This window comes from Protopterus annectens, chromosome 2.part1 (assembly GCF_019279795.1).
Source record: "Protopterus annectens isolate FY-2018-M chromosome 2.part1, PAN1.0, whole genome shotgun sequence".
Lineage (NCBI taxonomy): Eukaryota > Metazoa > Chordata > Ceratodontiformes > Protopteridae > Protopterus > Protopterus annectens.
Genome location: NC_056729.1, coordinates 317,189,067 through 317,211,930, shown reverse-complemented (window position 1 = coordinate 317,211,930; position 22,864 = coordinate 317,189,067).

The following is a 22,864-nucleotide window of genomic DNA, read 5'->3' as shown; positions in this document are numbered from 1 at the left end:
GATTTTTTTTCTTTTTTGTTTTAGTTTAAAGATAGCAGAGATACACAAGTAGCAAAATATTCACAACAGTGCAATAAATGACCCCACACTTGAGTGCAAGGCCAAAGTCAGGTAAAATGCAGTTTTAAGAGAAAAAACGATTTTAAATTAAGTGGAACACAGGAAATTCAGTAAACAGGCTCTAGATATGTTCTAAATACTGTTTCTAATACAGATATAAACTCAGCAAGCTGGAAAATGCCAAAAAGTAGGCGGCAAAGCAGTAATTCTTAACAAAAAGCAGAAGAAAGTACTTAAAATCTCAAAAGTGGCTCCTTTCTCCTCTTAGCGTTTTCTCCCCATGGTAGGTGCTTCAGCAACAACTAACAAGCCTGGAAGGACGCCAAAACCATGAGGCAGCAATGTTTTAAGAGATAGAGATCTAGGAGTTTAGAATTGACCCAAAATGGCCAATAAAACTACAGCTTCTAGGCAGTAACCACTCCTACAGGGACAGGCAGTCTGTTCAGTGTTAACCACTGCCACTGGTGAACACAGAGACTTCCCTTTAGTCCAAGCAAGCACTGGCCTCCAAGAAACTTACAAACAATTTAAAATAGCAAATCTGTAACTGAACTTTATTAAATTTCAAAAAGTGGAAAAAAAGCAAGATTATTTTCCTTTTTTGTTACAGTTTAAAGGTAGCAGAAATACACAAGTAGCAAAATATTCACAACAGTGCAATAAATGACCCCACACTTGAGTGCTAGGCCAAAGTCAGGTAAAATGCAGTTTTAAGAGAAAAAAATTATTTTAAATTAAGTGCAACACAGGAAATGCAGTAAACAGGCTCTAGATGTGTTCTAAATACTGTTTTTAATACAGATATAAACTTTAGCAAGCTGGAAAATGCCAAAAAGTAGGCAGCAAAGCAGTAATTCTTAACAAAAAGCAGAAGAAAATACTTAAAATCTCAAAAGTGGCTCCTTTCTCCTCTTAGCGTTTTCTCCCCATGGTAGGTGCTTCAGCAACAACTAACAAGCCTGGAAGGACGCCAAAACCATGAGGCAGCAATGTTTTAAGAGATAGAGATCTAGGAGTTTAGAATTGACCCAAAATGGCCAATAAAACTACAGCTTCTAGGCAGTAACCACTCCTACAGGGACAGGCAGTCTGTTCAGTGTTAACCACTGCCACTGGTGAACACAGAGACTTCCTTGTTGGGGTGTAAATCCTCTATCTTCCTTTGTAGTATATTTTTTAAACTATTTTCCTTTTTGTAGCCAAAACAGGGGTCACTACCTAACATATCATAAAGGGCAAATATCTTAAAATTCCCCATCCAAATTCTACACACCATATTTTATTTATTTATTTATTTATTTGTTGACATTTCATTACTGGGAAAGTCTGACTGGATTGAAGCCCATTTTCAACTGAGGCCCAGGGAGAAAAGCTCCAAATTTACAAAACATTTTAAGAACAATAATTTTACAATTTTTAAAAATAAAACAAAACCATCTAAAGTTTAAATAATTATAACAAATTAGACATAATATAAAAACTTTGGTTATGAATTGATACAAGATATATGACAATCATTTAATATTTAGAGAAATTATAGACAATTTGTAGATAAATTAAAAGTAAGTTAATCTAATACAAATAGGAATTGCAATATGAAGTGAGGGGAAAACCGGCTTATGGTATATTTAGAGAGAAAGTCAGGAAAGACAATTAGATGGCATTGAGGAAGTAAGTGAAAAGGGATAGTAAGGAGGTATAAGGAAAGAAAAGGTACTTGTTCACATTTAAGGATATAGTTTATCCTGGTTTATCTTATTATTGCTTTTATTATATGCTAACACCATTGTGGTACTATAATCTTTACCATCTTTCCAGCTTTATTGTCACTTTCTTTGGGAAGCTCAGCCTTTCTTAGGATAGGACCAAATTTTGCCTGCCTTTCATTATTTACTTCCATTATTACAACATTTACTAAATCACTAGGATAATCATGGTCTAAGAACATTTTGACTTCCACCCTATAAGTTCCTTCCTTTGAAATCATGTGACTTAATCTAATAAATTGCCCGTAAACCACATTTCTTTTCTGCCAACCTGGATAGGCACTAGAACAATGCAATTAATGATTAGAGAATGATGGTTTTCTACAAATGTTTGTTTCAAAAGTTCCTACCTCATTGTCTTACTTAACATAAAATCTAACTAATTACCTTCCTTAAAATAATAATTTATTGTAAATTCTAAGAATTCTAATGATTGGCTTATAAACTGAAAAAAAATTCTTCCAATTTTTTAACATCTCCATTCTATAATATACATACATTGCCTAAAAATCTATAATATGAAGAAACGTATTTATAATAATTACTAGGGAAGATAAATTGGGTTTTCCAATAACATAAAATAATATTTACAGAAAAAAATGGGACAACTGCCATCTCCCATAGTAACTCCTCTCTTTTGTTTGTAATAATTTCTTCCAAAAACACAAAATTATTCTTTAATATAATTTCTATAAATTCAATGAATAAATCAATTTCTCCTCTGTTGAAGTGATGTACCCATCAATAGTATGTCTTGAAATTAATCTGTTCCTAAATCACGCAGGATTACCAAAAACAGATCTTTCACATCAATGGTGTTGAAAATAATATCACCATTGTATGGTATATTTGATAATTCATATAAACAATGCCAAAAGTCTTAAAGTACTAGTATTTTTCTGAAAAAAAACTGTCTTCCTTAAACGTAGCTAATGGTTCTGTCTTAGATGCACCCAGGGCCTCAGGAGGCCTTAATGCCTTAGCGGAGGATCCAATAATTTTTCGTGGATCTTAAGGGATAGCAAAATTGATGGAATTAAAGGTTTCTTCACCACCAAATAATTCATCACAGCAGCAGACAACCATTTTTGCAACAGAATGTGGTATAACCAACAATCTATTGTCACATAAAATATATTAATTTCATTTCTATTTTGTACAAATAGACTGTTGTCTTGTGAAGAAGTGGATAGCAGGTGCTCTACCACTACCATGCTGTGGATTCCTTTATTATTCCCCCCAGTATTCTACCCTCTTATCGATTCCCATTTTCACCACTGTCCTATCAACATGGAACATTGTTGCATGTATGTTTGAAATCCTGAATTGACAGTTCCTCTGCTTAAATTCATTAAGCTGAATTATACACCTGAAACCTGCAGCCAAATATTCATGTGGTGCACCATGTTAAATAATATAGTAGTCCACAAATAGATAAAACAGCATGGGAACATTGTAGCACTACCTTAGAAAACTATTGCAGCAGAAGTTATTTATTTTATTTGTCTTTGTTCACCAGGAAAGTCGAAACTGGGTAATACCCATTCAGGGTAGGCTCAGGGAGAAAAGCTCCATGTGCTTACATTGCATTATACTAAGAGCTGGAAGAATCAAGAACAGGATCATGGGAAGAATAGGCTATAGAGGCACCCAGTGCAAAGCAGAGTAAGGTACAATGCATTGCAACACTGACAAAGAGGTGACATCTGGTCCACAACTATGAATGATGATACTGACAACACAGAATAAGACTGATGCATGCATTAACACAGCCATGATTTGCAAAAATGTTTCTTAACTGTCCACACTGTGTTGCAGACATTACCTTACCAACACAAATTATACAGTGGGCAGGATACAGTCACCAGCATTTGCCATTGTGAGGCAAATTGATAGGAGATAACAATGCTATCATATGGTCAAAGGCCATTACAGATGGATGTGGTAACCACTCAGGTAGAAAGGAAATTGGTGAGACACACATCCTCCAATGGTGGGTTGCAGCTGCCATGTTGTGATCATGGGCCATGTGCACTATGGGGCCTGCTGTTTTGCAGAGATTTGCAGTTTTGTTTAGAAGTATGTATGGGAACTACAACACAGTGTTCTATGCAGGGCAATGATATATGCATGGCATTCATGAGCTGTACAATGGCGATAGATAGATAGGTGTGTCTCTCACTTGGCCATCTGTGAATACTGATACTGTAGAACTGTGTAAGTAGGAGTGGAAGAGCTGAGGAGGCATCCAGGGGTGAAGCCTATTGAAACTCCATCACATCTGTGAGACTGAACACATCAGATGTGTTGCACACTGTGACCAGAGGCACAGCTGTACATCTTCTGTGTATGGGTAACACACGACCATCCACTTTGTCTATGGACCCTCTATAGACATGGACACCACTGTTTCCAGAGTCAGAGTAGAAGCCAGTTATCATCTGCCTTATCAACACACCTATGGATGCTATGTGGGCTACCAATGATGTGAGCAGCAATGTCTGCTCCCTGACCATGGCACTCCATGTCACTGTTAAAGCACTTCAGGCTGTCCCACAGGTCATGCAGATGTTGTACATTGTCCCATAGGTCATGCACCATGCTCATCATCTCTAACATGGTGCATGTATCAGCTGTCTGTGCACATTCACTGACCTGGACATTTGCTAATTGATGCCACATGCTGCCCCAGGCTGACAAAAAAATTAGAGTCATGGCAGTGATGCTTACCAACACACCTCCCCCTATGGTGTGTGCACACATTAGATACAGTACAGGTACAGATGACATCTATGCTGGTGATTTTGAGTGAGACTCATAGTTACAGGATGTCTAGCATTAAACACTAGTGAGGATGGAAGTTTGACTTGTCCCTCAGCCATCATATCATATGTGAGGGTTGTGTTGAAGGCCTTCAGTGTTATCATTACTGATAGTATCACTCTATCATCTCACTGTACTGTGTATACATTGCCATCATTGACAGCTACAAATCACTTCCGATATGTGCTGTCTTCTCATGTTGGACTTTTCACCAGAGGAATCTGTGAAAGCATAAAGATAATATGTCTGTGTCAGCAGTGAAAATGTGCCTCAGAAACTTCCAGCATGTAGCAAACATTATGGTACATGAAACAATCTATAAATACTATATACCAAATCTAGTGGTGCAGGGTGTTTCAACAGCTGCAGAGATATACCTGACAAAAGGATATGCAAAGATTATTATTTCTGAATATGATCCATCACATGCAATTCATTGTATAACACACAGAAAGGAGTTTGCAGTTATCAACATGGTGCATCCTCTACAATGACTCAGGATACAACCCCCAGCTCAGCTTCAACATCCAAACCACTGTCACGTATGAGGGTCCATTCACCATCTCTAGAAACTCTTCCTCTGCTTTGAGTCACTCCTGCATGTATGGTTTCACTTTCTGTGATGGATTTGATCCTGGAAATGTTTTGCACTTGGTCTTGACATGCAGTACCATATTGGTTACCCTTTCCAGTACATGCACTATAGTTATGTTATGGCTGCCCACAGCACTGATGTCCTGCACCACCACCTGCATCCCCAGGTCACCGAATGCTCTATCTGTTTTTTTTTTTTTTCCTGGCTCCATTTACCATGTGTGCATAGGGCCTGCAGTAACACCTAAGTCACCTGAGTGGTAAACATTTCCAACCATTGCCTCCATTGTGAGACCATAGCAAGTAGTGTACAGCCTGGATTGCAAATTCTGGTCAATGTGTGTATGTGTGTGTGTGTGTGTGTGTGTGTGTGTGTGTGTGTGTGTGTGTGTGTGTGTGTGTGTGTGTGTGTGTGTGTGTGTATGTGTGTGAGCAAATGTGTGTGTCTGTGCAGCAACATAGCTAGGGTGGGGTGAATAGAGCAATTGCCCTAAGCACTTCTTGTCCAGGGTGCAATTCAACATCCGATGTCAAATAAAAAAAAATATTTGTAATATATTTTTTTAATTTCACTTTAAGGGAAATAAGACACATATGTCCTAAACTGAAGTCTGAGATTCCCCTCTATGTCTCCTGGCCCTGCTTATGTCAACTTATATATGCACCACCCCAAAAAGACCTATGACTGGCTGCACAAGTTGAGAGGGCAATGCTGAGGTGCAGTGAGTTATATCTTTGTTGCCCACAGTGAGCTGAGGGATATTATTTTTTGTTAACAGAAATCATCCACTGTGGGTGCATTTATTTAAAAAAAACATTTTTTAAAAGAGTTGGCTAAATTCTGTGGGGCCAGGGACAGATGGCAGCAGCAGTTTGGAGAGGGACTGAGTAAGAGGGCAGAAAGTCTGAACTTTGAACTGAAGTAAGAAGTTGAGTCAGTGCGCATGCAATGGGCAAACTGATGAAGGGATTGTTGAGAGAACTGTTTCATTCTGGTATTATTAGAGAACTGCCTGGTACATACATGGACAAAGTCAAACTAATGAAGGGGTCCTTGGAGGAAATGTTTCATTTTGGTGCTTGTGCATACATACGTTGACAGTCTACAAGGGTCATTGGAAAAATGTTTGATTTTGGTGCTTGTGCAAACTTAGACTGCTGAAGGGGTCATTGGGGGAAATCTTTCATTCAGTGTTTGTGCAGATGGGCAATCTGATGAATGGATCATTGGGGAAATGTTTCATTCTGGTACTTGTCCAGACTCAGACAGACTGCTGAAAGGGCTGTTGGGATAAATATTTCATTCTGGAGCTTGTGCAGACTTGGACAAACTACTGAAGAGGTCTTTGTGGAGAAATGTTTAATTTTGGTGCTTGTACATACATGAACAAACTACTGAAGTGATTATTGGGGGACATGTTTCATTATAATGTCAATAAAATGCTTGTGCATAGACGGACAAACTACTGAAAGGATTGCCAGGACATTTAGAGACAGAAAGCAAACAGCGCAGCTACACTGCTTGATGGGCAGCAATGCAGCAAAGCCAAGCATAATTTTAATGTATATTCTTCATGACTTTAAAACAAGGATATAATAAATCCTTCCACTATACTTAATAAACCTGTGATGATCAGCTAAACTCAAATTTAAGTGGTTTTTTTTTGTTTTTTTGCAGAAGAGACAGGCTCACCTGCATCTCTAATGTGGGTCATTGGAAAAAAGTAACATATGTCTCTGTTTATCATAGGTTCATAGGTTCATACTAGGCTATCTGCCCTAGGGCATTTATAAGCCTAGCCAGAGTGTGTGTGGCTTTCACCACCCCTTAGGATGAGAATACTATACCCATTAGTTTGCTGTGCCTCTGTCCAGCAGTGACACAGAGATGATTCCCGGGGTAAACCTACGATCTCCCATCCACTCGTCAAGCTTTCTCTTGAACAGAGTCAGTGAGGAGCTCTGCCTCACATGGACTGGGATTCTGTTCCATAGTATAGGGAGTCTCTGGGTGATGAATCTGTCCCTCCAGCACGTCCTATTTATATCCGTGTTGAGGTTTAAGTCTCTTGCTCTCGTGGCTCTGGTGGATTTGGATTTTTTGAGGTGGAGCATTTGCATTAATTCCGGGTTGGACATGGCCTTGTATGTCAGGCACAGATCACCTCTGAGCAGACGGTATGTGACTGAATAGAGCTGGAGTTTCTTCAGTCGGGCATCGTATGACATATGTTTGAGCCCCTTTATCCTTTTGGTTAGGAACTTTTGGGGTCTTTCCAACTGCTGCAGGTGTCGGGTAAGGTACATTCCGAATGGGGCATTGTACTCAATCATTGGTCTGATAAGTGAAGAGTACAGGGGTACAATGACCTCTCCTGATCTGGATGTGAATCCCTTCATGATCAGGTGGGCAATGTAGAAGGTCTTCCTAACCACTTTGGCAATGTGAGTGTCAAAAGAGAGGTTACTGTCAACTTGGGTCCCCAGGTCCCTGATAACTTCTTCCGTGTTTAATGGATTACCACCTATGTGGTAATTAGGGTTACCTTGTTTTTCCCAAAGGGTATGACTATACATTTTTGGCATTTAGCTTAAGGCCATGGCTCTGACACCAGTTATCCATTTCTATGAGACCTCTCTGGAGGATGTCTGTGTCTGATGGAGTGTCAATTATGGTGCCCAGTTTGCAGTCATCTGCAAATTTTGTCAGCCACAATCCCCTATGTTTGCCTGCACTTCAGAAAAATAAATTCGAACAAGAGTGGGCCCAGGACTGAGCCCTGTGGGACACCGCCATGACCGCTTAGAGTCTGAGATGGCACCAGCAACTCTAACCCTGTGTGTTCTGTCCTTGAGCCAGTTTGCAACCCATCTTGTGACATATGGGTTTACATCTAAGCTGGTGAGCTTTTCTATGATGCCCGAGTGGGGTATTGTGTTGAACGCTTTTGCTAGGTCAAGGTAGGCTGTGTGAACTGCCTTACCCTCATCAATGGCCTTAGTGACTGTTTCGAAAAAGTCGACCAAGTTCAAGAGGCAGGATCTGCCCTTGACAAAGCCAAATTGGGTAGGATCCAGTGTCTGTAGGTCCCCAATGTCTTTATTTATGAGTTCCATTATGATCCTCTCCATAGCTTTGCAGACAAGGCTCGTCAAGCTTATGGGCGGTAATTTCCAGGGTCCGTAGAAGCACCGCCTTTGTGGAGAGGGACCACAGTTGCCGTACGCCATTCTTTGGGTACGTATCCTGTAGTAAGGCTAAGATTAAACAGCAGCCTTATGTGTGGGTTTAGTTCCTCATTGAGTTCGTGTAGCACACAGCCGGGGACACCGTCCGGTCCCATTGATGCTGTGTTTTTTGCTTTAGAGAGAGCAGCTCTCACCTGGGCATCTGAAATGTTTGGGAGGCTAGACTCTGGTGGGATAGATATTTCTCCTTTTGGGGGGAGGGAGGGGAGAAATTTGCACTGAACCTGTCTGCCAGTATATTGGCAATGTCTGTGGGTTCAGTGATTTTTTTATCATTTTGGACTAATTCTGAACATATCTGGGAGTTTCCACCCAGGTTTCTAACATAGCTAAAGAAGGCCTTATGATTGTCTTTTGTGTCATTAGCGATTTTTCTCTCAAATAGCCCAGACAGCAAGCACTACAGAGACAAATGAAAGTTTTTAAACAGATAAGGATTTGTGAAGATACTGAATAGACAAAGTGCTTTATATATATTAAATTGTAAAAACAGTAATCTGTAAGAATAATCAAAAAAAAATCAAGATACTTATATTGTGTAGCTCAGTTGCGGTCAACAACTTCTCCAGTCTGCACTGTGTGCAAAGACAGAGACCCTACCACAGTTAGGGCTTAAAAACCAGAACAACTTCTTTTTTTACAAGAACACAAAAGAACCAGCCCCCACTAGCCAAGAGATAATTACACAGAGGAAATGTTTCAGTTTACACAATAGCCTACAGACAGCAAGCACTACAGAGAGAAATGAAATTTTTTAATCAGATAAGGATTTGTGAAGATACTGAATAGACAAAGTGCTTTATATATATTAAATTGTAAAAACAGTAATCTGTAAGAATAATCAAAAAAAAATCAAGATACTTATATTTTGTAGCTCAGTTGCGGTCAACAACTTCTCCAGTCTGCACTGTGTGCAAAGACAGAGACCCTACCACAGTTAGGGCTTAAAAACCAGAACAACTTCTTTTTTTTTTACAAGAACACAAAAGAACCAGCCCCCACTAGCCAAGAGATAATTACACAGAGGAAATGTTTCAGTTTACACAATAGCCTACAGACAGCAAGCACTACAGAGACAAATGAAAGTTTTTAAACAGATAAGGATTTGTGAAGATACTGAATAGACAAAGTGCTTTATATATATTAAATTGTAAAAACAGTAATCTGTAAGAATAATAAAAAAAAAATCAAGATACTTATATTTTGTAGCTCAGTTGTGGTCAACAACTTCTCCAGTCTGCACTGTGTGCAAAGACAGAGACCCTACCACAGTTAGGGCTTAAAAACCAGAACAACTTCTTTTTTTTTTTACAAGAACACAAAAGAACCAGCCCCCACTAGCCAAGAGATAATTACACAGAGGAAATGAAATGAAAACAGTATTGGGGGGCATACCTCTCAATCTCTTAGCACAAGAAATCTGGAAAAAGCATACAATATGGGGTCAGAGCCCCAAAAATAGGAACAGGCTTTAAATATTGGTCTTAATAAGTTTAAATACAGAATGTTGATAGAATAACAGGATTTGTATTAGTATGCATTTTCTGAAGGAAATGAAGTCTGAAACTCAAATATACATCACTATTTAACACGTTCAATATTAATTGATTTGCTAAAAAAACACATTTTTTGAGATGAAAATGCAGACATTTTGCAAAAATCTGGACAGTTGAGATGTCAGGGGCTAGGGCTACGTATTCAGCACATGTTACTTAATAGTATGAAAGACTGTTTTGTTGCCTAGGTGAACTAAGGAGAAAAGTCAATCAAAAATGGCTTTGTCCAATCAAAACTTAGGCCACATTGTAATCTGTATTCTTAATAGGCTTTTTGAGGTCTCCATTAGAGTACCTTGAAATAATCATGAATACTGCAGATTTGCAGAATAACAAATTGTTCTGCCCAAAGTATTATGCCATATGTCTGAGCCAGAGATTGGTGTAGGGCTTTAGAAACCTGGGCACCAAATGGCGTAGCTACTCTTGTGTGTGTGTGTGTGTGTGTGTGTGTGTGTGTGTGTGTGTGTGTGTGTGCATGCACATGTCTGTGTGCATTACTGTCTTTGGCTGAGCTGTATGTCTGTGTAATTCCTCCTTCCCCCATTTTTTTTGAAAATGCAACTGTCCACTGCCACACTTTGATTATTTCCCCCCTTTCCTATACTGAGAAAAGTGATGCCAACAGTCCTGCATCATTGTGTTGATGACCTGTATTGCTGTGCACATCCTGTTCTTTCTCCCACCCTCATATGCATATCCTTGTCTTCACTTTTGTACAGGGATCATTGCGTTCTCTATACAATGTATACATAGACCACAGTGAGATCCCTCCCTCATAACTGGACATGTACTTGTTATGACCTTTTCTATTTTCCCAGTCACAGTCCACCCAAGAGATGGACATGTAACTATCATGTCCTTGTACTGTGTTCCTTCAGCAGTCATCCCCCCACCCCCAAAACATGATTATCTTGTTGTTATGCCCTACTGCTGTGTTCCCTGCCACAGACCCTCCCCACCAAGCTGGACATGTAACTTGCCCTTGTGTTGTATTACTTCACCCACAACTACTTTTTCCTGTCCCTGTTACTAGGTTTTCAGTACACTACAGAGTTATATTACCAAGCATTTTGCATTCATTCAGTATGCCTATAACAATATGTAATACACTCTTAGATGAAATCCAGATTCCTGACATGTTTGTCTTAGTGTGGTCTCACACTATATAGCAACCTCAGCTTATTTCATATTAAAAATGAGAGCCTGATAGTCCATCAGTCATGCTAATGAGACAATTTATTTTTGAATTGATACCATAAATGGATGCCATGTTTATGGATAAAGCCTGTTGAGCTCATAGGACCATGACTCTGCTTAGTAGATAATTTCAGTAGCACACCACTAATGCCCTATAATACACATTACATGACATTCTAAAGTGGTGCCATGGACATGAGGCTACTATTTTTTTCCCTAATGGACCTGTTGAGTGGATATGGCTTCATCAAGACCGGGTTCAGCAGGGCTCCTGTCTGTTGTGCAACAGGAAGAAGCCAGGATTTCCATTTATCTCCTCCACATGGACTTTGCCTGCTGAGCCATTATGATGGCCTATTATATAAAGGTGATGCCTGACACCAGCTTGCAGTGATGGCAAATTATTTCTGTGGCATCAACTATGCTGGTGAGCAGTGCAGGTGCAGGTATAGCAACCTGTGGTAGTGCCACCTTACTAGCTTGTGATAGTGACAGGCAAAGGAAAGGGAGATTGTGCCAACCATGTACTGTAAGCACTGTATATTGTTATTTTTTCTGGTATTGTATGTTTGTTTACTTCTTCTTTTCACAAGCTCAGTAATATACTAAACTGTTCCTATGCTCTTTTATAGCAGCAGAGAAGTAGGAATAAGATATAAAAGTTTGCTTTAGTGAAGCTGAACATCTTTCCTGGTGGTAGTGTATTTATTTGTGTCTTTTTTGTACACACACATACACACACACACACACACACACACACACACACACACATATATATATATATATATATATATATATATATATATATATACATATATGTAGTAAAGACAGAAAAACAGCAGGCATCTGGGTTTGTGGTAGCTAATTTATCTGGTGCTAGGCCAATAGGTGTCACCAGATCTGCATCTCAGAAGGGGGATGTTGGCCATTCTACTGAGAGTGATCTGGAGGCTTCACTGGTGGATGTCCTGGTAGAATTCTAACATTAAAAGACTGTAAAACAAAAGGAAGAAACTCATGGCAAAAATTAAAATGTTCATAGGTTAGTACTAGGTTAACTGCCTTTGTGGACTATTTTAAGCCCAGCTGATTATTCCATGTGAGAATCAAACCCTGCATCTTGTATCTGTAAAGTAAACACCTTAACAATTATGCCAACATCCCAACCCTAACAGGTTCAACCAGGAATGTAGTCCAGACTACCATTAAGGAGCCTAGCCCAAACGTCCATGTGCCCCATACTGGTTAATTGACTTGCTCAGGATCACACAGAAGACACATGGATTCATACCCTGTACCCTTAGGATAAGAAGCAGCTCATCAACAAGTCAGAGCTTTTGTCCTCTGCACTAACTGTGAGACTAAAAACAAAGGACCCCTACTCTTTTTTGATAAGTGCCACAGGATCTTTTATACCTACCTAAGCTATTCCTACTCTTGCAGATGGGACTTTTGTTTAACATCTCATTCAGAGTGCAGCACCTCTCTTATGCTGCTCTGGACTGTCAGTATTGAGAAAGCAATCTAAGTGATTAGTTGGGGAATAGAACCCACAACCTTCTTATCTTCTAGCATCAAAGGCAATTACATTATTTGTTGAGCTACTGAGACTACAATACCCAGTGGGGTTAAAGTATCCTTATCACTCAGAGAGTTAATATAGTCCACAAAAGCCAAATCTGAGGTAAAAATATCCACAAAGAACAAGGAGAACCACAAGGCTTCCTTTAGCTCTGATTGAAATCTTAAAGGCAATGCACAGCAATAATTATAAATTGTGCCACCTACCTGGATCCAGAAGATATAGCTAATCTGCTGGCTGACAAATATGGCTCAAACCTAGCCATGATATCAGCATGGGCTAACCACTGAATTGGCTGGCATTCCTAATGTCTCTGCTCCATCCCATCTAGGTGTTCCCCTCTCTTATGTATCATTCTCCATACCCTGTATGTTGTCCAACCCCAATTACAAGTTGTCTGCCCTCTGTATGTCTATGTCCATTCACTATTGTCTTCACCATATGTGTTCATACCACCAGTGGCATAGCTAGAGTTTGTGCTGCCCGGGGCTGTCTTTGAGTTTGCCACCCCCCCACAAGATCATGGTTAAATGGGTTCCCCCATACACAGCCCCCCATGCAACTATTCCGGTGTCCTATTACTTGGCTATTTCTCCTCATTTACTGCAAACACTGTAATGTGCATACTGTTTTCTGCTTTACTTCTATAATGATTATTTGAATTTAATTTAGAAGTTTTATTTTAAATTTTATAGCACAAACACTGATAGACATTTGCTATGCAAAGCGATACAGTCTCATAATGAAAACACTTAGCATTAAAACTTCTCTGCCATTGAAACTCACATTCACTGAAACAGTATTGAAACTCACAATAAGAGAAAACGCATTTAGTCAGTCGTGGATAACCTTTACCATTGGGCTGTTTTCAAATCATAGGCCCCTTGCATACATATTTAGGACCATGCATACATGCATGTGTTCTTTGATTCACCTTCCTGATTGTATTAAATTATATTCCTTGTATAAAGCACACGTGTTACAGTATGTTCTAAATTTATTGTTTTGAACATTTTTCCAGTAAGCAATGAGACAGAATGTATGAACCAATAATGACACAACTGCCCAATTCAGAACATTTCCATCATAAAAGTCTACTCAAACTTTTGTCATCACATTCCACACATACATCTTAACCTCTTAGAGCAAGAAATCTGGATAAAGCCATAAATGAAAGTGGGATATAGGCTCAAAAATAGAGACAATTTTTAAATATTGCTCTTACAAACTTAGAAAGTTGATAGAATAACAGGTTTTGCATTAGCATGAATTTTCTGAGGGGTATGAAGTCTGTAACTAAAATGTCTGTCTTTATTTTCTAACTTCAGTCCTTAATAATTTGCCACTAATTTGCCAGAAAACCACAATTTTATGAATAACAGACCAAAAATATCAAATTTGGGCATTCTGTGAAACTCTATGCCACCAATGCCAATAAATATGCACAATCTCTGCAGAAGTAAAAATCATCTAAATAATTCATAGGTTGGTACTAGGCTATCGACCCTAGGGCCTATACAAGCCCAGCCATACCAATTCCCTGGTTATTTCTTCCCAGAATATTTACTTCACTTTTCCACATTAAAGAGATCTGTAACTAATGAAGAGGTTGCTGTTAGCAAACAACTTTATATTTCATGGTTTCATCTACAAATACAGTGCCTGTTGCCCTTGAAGAATAAATTGCCTATGTTACATTAAAAAAATGATGACCTGCTAATATTGCCATAGGGACTGGATGACAAAACGACAACAGGTTCATAGTTTCTAGGCATCTCATCCAAAGGAGGACATAATCAGGACTGCAGCACCCCACCCTCCTTAAAGTACAACACAATATTAAGTCATTCAGTATTAATTATGTAAGTCTTAAACTTTTTTATGTCATGTAATAATATTAAAACATAACAGACAACTTAATTAATTTAATTTATTAATTTGTTTACCGGGTAAGCAAACTACTCATAACAGACCCTTTTCCATCATAACCTGGCACACAAGGGCAAGGGTAAACATAAAATATATAAGCACCTTAGAATAATCAGTCAACGAGCATGTTTGAAGGAAAATACAGCATCCAGAGAAAGCCCACACAGAATTAAGAAGATCATACAAGTCATAATCATGCAATGAATAGAGATAAGGATTGAATGCCAGACTTTTGAGATGTGAGACAGAGATCATAACCACTGAGCCACCATATACTGACAGGAAAATCTGCTATCATCTAAATGGTCCACAGCTATCTGTGAATATGCATGACTGTGTGCAAGTCCTGTAATGGACCTGCATCCCATAGCAAATTGCTTTTCTGACTTCTGTCTAATGCGTGCTAAGATAAGCTTTGGTTCCCCAACACCTTCAATAGCAGGTGTTAAAAAATCAATGTATTGCACAAAAGAATGAACAATGAATTCAGCAAACAATGCAGGTCAGTTACTAATATTTTTAGCATACACCAAACTACCAAAGCCATCTCTCTCTCTCTCTCTCTCTCTCTCAAGATCACTACATGAAATAGTTTATAACATCTGTATTCTACTCCAAAAAGCGTATTTTCATATAGTGCAACCACAGCACTTCAAAATGACATTTTATGATGTATTTCTAAGAGAGTAATAGAAAAAAAACAAGACGTTTGTTTTTTTTTCCATCAGTCTCTTAGTCATACATCATAAAATGTCGTTTAGAAGTGCTGGGATTCCACCTTTGCAAGGTCCAAGAGCATTAAGATATGTAACAGTCAAAAGGAAGCCCTAATATTGCCATGGACCTACAAATTAAAATATCTGGATTTTTAGTGGGCTTCTCACCCATCTCTGTACATACAAATGTACATATACACATACATAACATACCCATACACATACAGACACACACACACACACACACACACACACACACACACACACACACACACACACAAACACACACACACACACACACACACACACACACACACACACACACACACACACACACACACACACACACACACACACACACACATATACTTACCTTACCTTCTCTCTTACCAGAATGGCTATTTTAAATTCCGCATGCAAGTGGGGAATGACTTTACAAGTTTACATCACTGGTGGCGTGTGTGTGAGTAATGCATGGTGCTCCTTAAAGGAGAAGACGCCATTGTCTCATATAATATAATATAAAGTTATACTGTTTTTGACAAAAAAATAAGTGTTTTATGTGACTATCAGGATACTTAGGGAAAAACAAAGTTTTGTTCTGAAAGCTCAGAGCATTTTCATCTACCCCCGCACACGTTTATATATATATATATATATATATATATATATATATATATATATATATTTTTTTTTTTTTTTTTTTTTTTTGAGGATGCAACTATTCAAGTAGGGTCTGCCTGCATAAGAGGGACAGGTGTTAACTTCATTCCTCAGACTGTCAAAATCAGTCAACTGTTCCAAACAGAGATGCTCTGCTTCCCTGTATTCTAAACACAGACATTTCATAAATAAAAACAAAACAAAATCAGTTCAGTTAGTTAGCTATGTACAACAGAAACCATCACTATTACATAAAATTTTATACTGCAACCCTTTTTCTGACTGACATGTTGTAATCTTCCTTTTAAATTTGTCTTGTCATCAGGTAACTCCCACATGTTTACCAGTGTTTTCAATTATCTGAACTCATGGTTGCAGAGTATTTCAAAACATGGAGAAACTTTACTGACAAGAAATCAAGCAAATAATAAGCTTCTTATAATACTTGAAGGGAGGTTGTTATATGACAAAAGTGGGCCATTTACAGATGGGCTATACTGTTATTTCTCTGCTAAACAGTTTGTTATGCTATAATGCCTACCTAGTGAAAATGGTAAAACACAAGTTGTAGTACCGACAGAAATGAACACTAGATACTCATAGAGCTAAGTACTGCTATTTCAGATTTTAAACAAAAAATATACACACTGACAAAAACGCACACACACACATGTATATATATATATATATATATATATATATATATATATATATATATATATATATATATCAATAGTGCGCACTTACCTTACCTTCTCTCTTACCGGAATGGCTGTTTTAAATTCCGAGCGCAAGTGCAGAATGACTTTACAAGTTTACATCTGTGGTAGAGTGCATACGTGCGATGCAGTGTGGAATGACTTTACAAGTTTACATCCATGGTTGTGTGTGTACGTGCAATGCACGCATGGTTCTCCTTAAAGGAGAAGATGCTGCCACTCCGGTGTTATGAAGTTATTTTTTTTTATTCTTTTTTTTTTTTAATGAATTAGTCCTTTTGAAGTCTGACGCCCATAAAAAGTGCGCCCAGTGTATATATATATATATATATATATATATATATATGAAAGGTACCTGTCCCCCCAAAAAATATTTCCTTCTCCTTCACCTATCATTCCTTATGGTCACCTTTATGTGTTTTTTCCTGCTTGCTGTTTCCTCCCTTATTACATTTTCTATCTCAGCCTTTCTTCTCCATTTATATGATGAAATGTGTTGGCACTTTTATGTGAAGACTTTCTTTCGTCTGCTCTCTGTGCTTGAGTTGCAGTGTTGAGGTATTTAATGACTGTCAAATGACAAAGAGATATCTCCTCCTTTGTTCCTATATCTGTGGGAGTCCCCCAAGGATCTGTTCTTGGCCCCTTACTCTTCAATATATTTGTAGATGATCTTCCCTTAGCATGCAAACAAGCCACTATACAATATGCTGATGATGCAAACCGTATATGTTCTGTCAAACACATGCATGATTTGACTATTCCTACATCCAAAACATCTAAACTCATACTATTCACACCTAACAACTCACCTAACAAAAATTCCCTTTCAGCCTAATGTCCAGTAACAATACCACTGACATAGTAATCACCACATTACTGAAGTAATAAAAAAAATCAGAAACTCAGTGTCCTCTACAGAGCCAAGCCATTCCACACAACTGATTAAAAAAAAAAAAAAAAAAACTATAGCATTAACTCTTCTACTGACAGCACAATCATATACTGTGCCTATATTTGTGAACCCAAAATCTGCCCAAAACAATATGCTCAAACAAACAGCAAGGCTTGCTACTGATATGCCATATAGAACTCACCGCTGTGTAGCCCTCAAGCAGCCAAAGTGTTCTGAACTACCACACTACTCAACTGCCTCATAACTGGCCATAGTGCATAACCTTGTCTACAAACCCCAAAATGACCCCAGCTTAAAACATCCCTTACAACATATCAGCCAACCTAACACTGCTGGTCAGCTGAGTAATCACACCTAGTAGTAACCAAAACCAAAAACTATTGAATAGATGCTCTGTACCTTTCACATATCTCTCAGATTTGGAACTCTATCCCTCTAATGCCCAAGCAAATCACGCACACTGCAACCTTTAAAACATCACTAAAAAAACAGCTCATGAGGTCAAGCCCTGGCTACCTCTCTTCCTTACACACCTGTTTTACCTACCTACCTACTCCATACCAAATACTTTTTATACTCTCATCTTCAGTTATTGGCTGTTCTGTTTTATTCCACTCTCCTCTTTCAAATTCACTTTCTTCAAACACTTTACTATAATCTCAGAAATCTCATATCTCTTCCCCACCTCCCATAAACATAATGCCAGCCTTCTTAACGCAAAGCTGATCATGTGTCACTACTCACAAACTATGCCATCTCATATTTGAATAAGATGGAATGTATATTAAATATTGTTGTTTGCACAGAAGATATTAACTAACACAATTTACTGCCTGTATATGTTTACTGAACATATTATTTCTGTGCTTAATCAAATGTATATAAACATATCTGCATGGTAATCTCTGATCAAAAAAGTATATCCGCTTTCTAATCACTGTACTAAACCATGTAATCTCAAGTGTTCCTGAAACGGGTCTATATCAGTTTGTCAAAGTCAAATTTCAGCGAACAGCTGTTCATCGAACCCAAATCACTGAATGGCTGTTCATCAAACGTTCACATCAGCAAACGTTTTTCCCAGGGAATGAAATGACTTGGCCAACATATGGAAATTTGCCCTTCTCTCCACTGTAGTGTGATCATGGAGTTGGTATATATAAGCAGGGGAGTGTGGGAGGTGTGAAGCACTGATGAAGGCTGGTTAGCCAAAACCGTTCTATTTTTTGCTTTATTAAATGATATTGCTGACTCGTTGTGCTGGCCTGGGTGTTTTCCTTGAGCATTTGCAGTTTTCTATGCACTTTCCATTACTGGCATTGAAGAGTTGTATTTTCCTTTCTACCCTTTATTTGTTTACTTATTTGGATGCTTAAAATTAAGGATCAAAGAGAATAAAAGGAGTAAAACAGCATAGCAAAAGTGACAGTACCTACAGACAGGTTTAGAATAATAACATGGCCTCTGGATAAATTACCAAAAATACATAAAATGACAAAAAATAAAAATAGACATCTAACATGTATTTAAATATACCTTTCTAAAAGTTGATATTAAAGAGATTACCCATATAAAACATCAGTACTGCATGCCCTGATCACGGAAGGATAATGATTCCAAAGGACTGCTGATGAGAAAAGAAAATGGAAATCTGTTAAGCTTAGTTATGGGAACAGCTTGTCGTCTGTCACCTGATGCCCATGACTGAGGTATCGAGATCCCTTTTAAATAGCCAGGACCAAGGCTATGCAGAGTACTGAATGTGAGAAACAGAATGAGCTTGCTGCCATCCTAGCTGCCGAATGTTGAATATGCTGCAGCCTAGCCAGGTTCCTAATCACAAGCCCAGAGTTCAGGGCATTGCAGTGATGACCTCTGCATTCTATTAACACATGAAGGATCTGAGGATGGAATGCATTCCCTCATCTGCATAGTAATTTTAAGTGGAAAAGTAGGATGATGTGATGACAACACATGGTCCTTCAGTCTGCTCTATGGAATCACCCCTAGATCAGAGATACAAGTTCCATTCCTCCATAAATAATAAGGAAGAAGAGGTAAGGAAGCTGAGGGAAATGGTAAATGACACAGTGTCATATACTGAGGGTTCAAAGACAGGCGACCAGCCTGACCCTGGCTCCTGAGAAAAGGATAGGGATTAATGAATATCAGCAAAGTAACACTGATAATGTAGGCAGGCCTACTGAAAGTCTTAGCACAGCAGCTGCATAGAGAAGGAATACATAATGTCTGAAATTAAGGGGTTTCAGAGTCATATCCCATATTCTAAGGTACATAGATCTCAGAGTTAACATATATTTATATGTGTATCTTTACATCTAGCAATATGTGTATCTTTATATATATTTATATATATTTATAGCTATATAGCTATATAGCTATCTATCTATCTATATATATATATATATATATATATATATATATATATATATATATATATATATGGGATCCGGACACATGCTCGACTAGCATATATCCGGATAACAAAACATCAAACACACATACACGAAAGCGCTTGACATCGACAAAAGCTTCCGTGTTTGTGTACCTGTTTCGTAGATCAGACTACAGTGCGGGTAAGGGAAAATTCCCTTTTCCCCACTGTAATGTGATCCTGGAGTGAGAATAATAAAGTAGGGGGGGTGTAGGGGGTGCAGTGAGCCCCTGCAGAAACGTAGACTTTTTTTTTTTTTAAACTACACATACACGGAAGCACTTTTCAATGTTAAGCTCTTTCTTGTATGTGTGTTCGATGTTTTGTGATTCGGACATATGCTAGTCGAGCATGTGTCCTAGACCCAGATCTATCCATATATATATATATATATATATATATCTATATATATATATATCTATATATATATATATATATATATATATATATATATATATATATATAGATATATAGATATATATAGATATGTATATATATATATATATATGGGTCTATTTTTCTTTATTGAAATTTCACAATCTCAACCCCACTTCCGCGAAAGTGCACTATATCGAAAGTGTACTTTCATGAAAGCCGATTCACCGAGTTAGGGAAAGAAATAAAAAACTACTATAAACACTGTTTTGCAGGAGGGGCAAGCCCCCCACACCCTCCCTACTTAAATATACTAACTCCGACGTCGCACTACAGTGGGGACAAAGATATAATTTTCATTATCCCCACTGTAACTTCAGCGAATCATCTTTCGTGAAAGTGGACTTCCAATGTAGTGCACTTTCGCTTAAGTGGGTTTGACCTTCTGTTTCTCGATAAACTGTGTTTTCGACAAACAGAAGGAGACCCAAACAGAAGGAGACCCATATATATATAAACGCCAAAAAAACCCATATTCCAGCACTCGGATAAAATCCAAACAGCCAAAATTATGAGAAGTTTATTAGGCAACCTGCCCAACACAAACACAGACCGGTGGCCAGTTTTGCTCAAAGCATCCTCAGTATGCAACAACATCAGGCAATAGCCCAGATTTAAGCATATTGGCAATCAAGCAACTTACAAACTTTTTAAAGACACATGCGCATATTTCAACCATAATTTACCATCAACCATATATGACATTAATTAAACTGTGTATATATTTTTATATCATGAAGATTAAATATTCCCATTTATTTACTATAATAATTAAATTCCATTAAGCCCAAAAAAACTCTTGTGAATATGTACTTGAATAAATTCCTGCACCCAAAGCAATACCTATACCCATGCTATGGTAAGGGAATATATCTAATCTGCCATTACCTAGCTGAATTATGAATATCGATGTCATACCTACCAATTAATACTATAAACATATTTGATACTGAATTATATTCACCTATCACAATTCTGCTTAGTTTTATTTCTACCTTTATTTATAATATAATGTAAAATAACACCATATTGTAACATTGCGAACTTCCCCTAATCGACATAAAAGGCAAGAGTAAGGGTATCCTTATAAATTATTTAACCTTCACCAATGGTCATTAAGACCAGCTTTAAATAATGCCCCCAAATTCACTATCCACCTACGTTCTTTTTGTGTTAGTATCCGATGTTTATGAGCTTCATTGGTAACTTGCATCACTACCATGTCCAAACCTATGAATACAAAATGTGCTGTAGTATGAAGCATGTTATGTTTGTACAAGGCACTACGAGATCTCTGGCATTTAATGTCACTAATATGAAGAGCTATTCTTTGTTTAAATGCGCAGGAAGTCTGTCCTACAGAGAACGCTCCACACTGACAAACAACCATATAGACTACCCATGTACTACTACAGGTAATTAAATGTTTAATATCAAAAACCTTCTTGGTATTAACAGATGTAAAAGACTTTGTTTTGGCCATCAGTTTACAATATTTACATGTTCCACAAAAAGTGCTCCCCACTATATTAGTATGTATAATGGACTTCTGTACTCTACCATTCTTAAAGGAAGAGAAATGTTGTCCAATGCTTTTACCTTTCCTGTATCCAAAATGACATTCCTGATCAACAGAATTAGTAAAAAATGTATCAGAATGCAGAACATGCCAATATTTGGCCAATATATTCTTAATATGGAAAGTATTACTACCATAAGTAGTAATAAACCTAACATATTGTGTACCAACTTCCCTTTCAGTGTCAACCAAAAGTGCTGATCTGTCCATTTGGCTAGCCGTCCTATGTGCTTTTTTAACACCACCTCTGTTATAACCTCGCTTGATAAACCTGTTTTCCAATTCTAAAGCTTGTGTCTCATAAGTATTGGTTTGTGAACAGATTCTTCTAACTCTCTGAAATTGGGATCCTGGTATGTTTTGGATTGTGTTGGGGGGATGATAACTACCAGCATGCAAAAATGCATTTTTTAAAAAGGTTTTCTGTGTAAATCAGTAATCAAAAATCCTTCTCAAGATTTTCTAACTTTAAAATCCAAATATTCCACTTCATGTTGATTGATATCACCTATAAATTTGATACCACGTGGATTTTGATTAAGATATGCTACAAATTTCTGCCAGCCTACACAGTCACCCCCCCCCCCACACAACCCAACAATCATCAAGGTATCTCCTC